At 42.5% G+C, this 5,101-nt stretch overlaps 1 non-coding gene across 1 annotated transcript; it reads left to right on the forward strand.

The window, feature by feature from the left end:
* The first annotated feature begins 956 nt into the window (after positions 1-956).
* LOC143660509 (U6 spliceosomal RNA) lies at positions 957-1,063 on the forward strand. The gene has a single exon (XR_013164104.1). It is a non-coding gene; the product is annotated as a U6 spliceosomal RNA (small nuclear RNA).
* Positions 1,064-5,101: the final 4,038 nt, after the last annotated feature.

The following is a 5,101-nucleotide window of genomic DNA, read 5'->3' on the forward strand; positions in this document are numbered from 1 at the left end:
GGGTCAAAGGTCAGTAAGTCACATGATTTTTCTGGTTTGCTTTTAGCTTTGCTGGTATTGTCTAAAGGCCAAACAACTCAATGCAGCAAATATGTGAGCTCCCTAAGTCTGCAGGCATCTTGCACATCCCTGAACCTAGGCTTCTCCAAGGCTTAAGAGCTGGAGGGGGCAGAACATTCTGACACTAGAGTTCTTTCCAAGGGCTAACTCAAGATGCAGTTCCTTCCATCTTGACTGTCAGAAGCATGGCTGCCTCTTCATCTACTGTACTCATTCCTCTTCGCAGAAAAGGCTGGTTAACTGGGTCCCACATCACTCAGTCATAACTTCTCCCCACTGTTTCTGCCTAATATGCCTGTCTGGCTCTAGATGACACCACGAATGTGAAAACAGTGAGAAAGAGGTATTTATGCGGGAAATCTAACAGGAGAGTAAGCTGGTCATCAAAGGTCAACCATACCCAGACTACAATAAACTAGAATCAATTCTCTTACTGGACTCAAGTAAATCAGCAAAAAATATCTCCATAGACACATATCTCCCATCAGGAAATCATCTTAAACAATTAAGAAAAGAGTTATTTTATTGTCAAGGGAAATGTCTTCAAATTCCAGCAAGCAACCATATTTTCAGCAGTGGACACATACTTTTTTCTGTTAGCTAAAGACTTCAAATACAATATTCTACTGTTGCCTTTGAAGGGAAATTCATTTATTCTCATTAAATTTCTCTTTATTTGAAATGTAAGATGTGGGTAAAGTGAAAAGTGTTCACCATAAGAAAATCATACTCTTACTCCTGTTTTAGTTTGTTAAAGCTGCTGCAATACAACATACCAGAAAAGGATCAGCTTTTATAAAGGGGGGGTTTAGTAAATTGCAAGCTTACAGTTCTAAGGCTATAAAAATGTTCAAACGAAAGCATCCAGATTAAGATATCTCAAGAAAGGCCTATCTGTGCTTGCTTCAGCGGCACATATACTAAAATTGGAATGATACAAAGAAGATTAGCATGGCCCCTGTGCAAGGATGACATGCAAATTCGTGAAGTGTTCCACATTTTTTTTGAAAAAAAAAAAGAAAGGTCTTTCTGAGAAGGCTCATGGCTGGTGTCTGCTGGTCATCTGGCTTCTGGTTTCAAACAGCTTCCTCAGAGGGTGCATTTTCTTTCTGCATCTCCAAACTTCTGTGTTGGCTCTGAAACAACTCTTTTCCAAGCATCTACATCTGAGGTTTCTCCACAATGTTTCTCTTTTTAAAGGACTCTAGTAAACTAATGAAGACCCACCTTGAATGTGTCATATCTCTGTCTAATCAAAAGGCCACACCCACAACTGGGCACCTCACATCTCCATGGAAGTAATCCAATCCAAGGTTTCTACCCTACAATATTGAATCGGGATTAAAGGACATGTCTTCTCCAGAGTACATAACACTTTCAAGCCAGCACAATCCCTAATGGTCATTCCAAGCGCCAGTGGCCAAAGATTCCTTTAGTTAAATCCATCATCATTCTTAGAAAACCACTCTTGAAATGTACCCAAGCAGAGCACTGTGGTGGCTGCCTCTCCACCATCTTGAAGGAACCATATGTTTACCTAAGTTGCTCCTTATTTACTTTCTTTATTCAATAATATCTAGTGAGTTCTTACTAGGTATCTCAGTTAATAGGCAGGGGGTTATCTGTAAATAAAAGCTGGTGCTACTGGATGGCATGAAAGTCCTTGTGCCATTAATGGATCAGAACACCTTGTCAGGGTTATTTTGTTTTGCTTTCTTCCTATCTTTGTCATGTTAGGCCGTTTACCTTGTAAGGGGCATAAGAGCCAGCCTCTGCCCCTGCTATCGAAGACTGGAGCTGGGTCATACCCAAACAGAAGTACAGAGAGAATTCAACTGATTCTCAAGTGTTTGAAAAGAAATGTGGCCAGCAGAATCTCCTCATTACTGAGGAGAGGGAAACCAAGCCACAGTGAGCTCCATGAAAAGAGAGAACACAGGACAAAGAAAGAAAAGAGCAGAGCATTCAGCTCAACTTCCAACCTCTAGAGAAGATAAAGATTTGGGGGGAGCTTTTAACCCCATGAGAGGTAAGAAACAGAGTCAAAGTGTGGATATGGGTGTTGGGACAGATTCTAGTTCTACCTCAGATCTTCATGGATCCTTCTAATAAATGTCCATTACCCCAAGCAAGCAAAAGAGATTTGGTCAGTATAGCTAAGAAACTCGTTTGGCTACAAGTGTACAGTTACCAAAGTCTAATAGAATTTCCCACATTGGGCTATTGAGACCTCAAATCCAAGAAAATCCCATACAGGAATGGTCAGTGCTTTAGATGCATTATCTCATTGGATCCACAATATAACTCTATGAGACAGTTGGCAATATGCCCGTTTTACTGTGAAGCCCTGAGAGGTTAAATTATTTGTTTAAGGTCACCCAAATAACAAGTGTGAGAGCAGGGGTAGAAACGCAGATTGTCTGCTTCGAGGGTTTATGCTCTTAACACCATGCTGTAACGTTGTCCTATTATGTATATGATTTTTTTTTTAGGTGCATGGTCCAGGAATCGAACCTGGGTCTCCCGCATGGAAGGCAAGCATTCTACCACTAAACCACCCGTGCACCCTATATGTGATTTATTTCACCCCATAATGACCCTGTGAGGTGAATATTATTACACCTTCTTCAGAGAAAAAGAAGAGTGAATAAACTTGACCTGGTTCACACAGCGACTGGCACCAGTGGGGTGTGAAGCCCAAGTTTACGTGTCTTGGAAGCCCAAACACTTCACCACTATGCTTAAAGAAGGGAAAGGAGTTCTCTCAAGCTGAACTCAGATCAATTATGTAAGGACCCATCTTTTCCAAGAATATTGGCAGTGGCGACAACTTATCTTCTTGTATTTTAGCAGCACAAAGGAAGGTTGTAGCACACAGTTTTTTTATTTACTCTCCATCATCATTGCATACTTTCCACTCAATCCTATGGATCCCTGTCTTTTGGATTCATTTCGCACGAACACATTAAACTGGGTGGAGGCTTAAACGGCAGAAGCACAACTCTCCTGATATTTTAAGGTTTGTTCCTTTTTAATTATTATTTTAGCTAACAATTCGCCTTGGCTGTTCCTCATTTAACATTGGTTCAGCTTATGGAGAAAGGCACTCAGGAGAAGGGATTGCCTGTGCTGGCAAGCAGACCATTACATCAGAAATAAAAATCAATTGCCCACCATGCAGATTGCAGAAGAAGCTGCAAATAAAATTACTGTAAATTTAATTAAAACATTCCAGCCAAGTCCATACATTTGGTATTGATTACCTGGCCTGCAATTTCAGGGAGCTAATTAACACAGCCTCCGCCTGGACGACAAGCGAAAACTAGAGCAGGCACTGGTTGTCCTAGCAACAGGTAGGCAAAAGCAGCTCGCAGAGGAAACTGAAAGGAAATACAGAATCTTATTGAATTAGACTTAAATGTAATGATTTAAAAATATGAAGAGGCAACTTAAAGTTCAAAACACACCTCATGAACCTGAGTCGTTGTGCGTTTCTAATTGGACCAGAACGGAGTGCTGGCACTGACGGATGGGAAGGGCAGAGAGGGGCACAGAGGCCACTTCAGACAACCCATGACCGTGAGAGCATTTCCTCAGCACAGCTGGCTCAGGGTACCGATTCCTGCAAGAACTCACCCTTAAAAGGAAAAAGGCCATTATGAATGATCTCCTAGATCCAGGAGTAGAATGAGTCCATTTATTTTCCCTTCTCCGGATTGGAGATGTCCTATGGAAAGCACAACCTGGGGTATTGGTTAATAGGATGGCCACATGGAAGGCGCTTCTGACCCTGTGTCAATGCACACGCCCCAGCCGGGGAGTGCACCGGAGACCCTCTCCCTGACTTCTCCTGTGCTAGAGGCTTTTTATTTTTTTTTTCAAACAAGAAGTAGACTTCTGTATTTGGTGGCTACAGCAGAGGATGATGACTGTGGACCTTAACAAAAAAATACATGCCAGGAAGACCCCCGAACCTCACCCCTCCAGCGCACATGCACCCTGTTCACAGATGCCTGAAAGTTCCTTTCGAATCTGGCATTCTAACCTAGAGTTTTGCACCCTCTTAAAACAAAAATAACCTTGGGAAGGCTGACATTATTATTATTATTAAAAGTTCCTAATCACTTAGTATCTACCACACACCAGAAATGATGCCAGATGTTTTGTATGTTTGTTTCATTCAATATTCTCAGTAAACACTGAGAAACAAAAAAAATGTAATGCTGAGCAAACTGAAGTACAAAACAGTAAGTTAACTCACCCTAAGTCATACCACTGGGAGTATGACAAAAGCCAAGATTCAAAGTCAGACCTATGTCTCCAAATTCTATGCTGCTTCCAGCAATTTCCCAGCCTGCTCCCTTTTACAAAGATTGAAAGGAAATCCCTTGTGGAACCCCCATTTATAAACTATGTAAACCAGAGAGGGCACAGGGAGCATAGCGCAACTCCTCAGCTGGCCCTGCACACACCGCAGCCCCAAACCCTGACACACCCCTGCAGCAGTGTGGGCTCTGAGGGACAAGGTGGTGGCCCCGGCCACCAATCTGAGTACCCTCCTCAACAGAGACAGTAGCCAGGATGGGAACCCCATGGCCTGCCCTGCCCTCCCTCATGCCACCGGGGGCAGGGGATAGGACTTAGATTTTTTTCTCACTAGGAATCACCAAACAAATAAGCACACAGTCAAAATAAAAGAGTGGAACTCTGCCCCAAGATGTATTTTAGCTGGCCCTAGAAAGCATTTTGAAGGGCTGTGGTTTAACTTTCCAAATTTGACTTTTGTCTTTGGGCCCTGAGTTGACTTTAAAGAGCTGATGAACAAGACCCTGGGACAGGAGCGCCATGCCCAGTAGTAGCCCCAGCTCTGCACAGACTTTGTGTCCTTAACAAGCTACTCCGCTCTCCGGGTTTCAGTGATTTCTTCAGTAAAACAGCTATGCTGTAGCAGATATCCACACATCTTCCGTGACAAGGTTTGTGTATAACTCCTGTACTATTATTTTAACAAACACATTTAAAGGGACATTTTATCTTACCA

Source organism: Tamandua tetradactyla, chromosome 16, assembly GCF_023851605.1.
Source record: "Tamandua tetradactyla isolate mTamTet1 chromosome 16, mTamTet1.pri, whole genome shotgun sequence".
In the NCBI taxonomy this organism is placed as follows: Eukaryota; Metazoa; Chordata; class Mammalia; order Pilosa; family Myrmecophagidae; genus Tamandua; species Tamandua tetradactyla.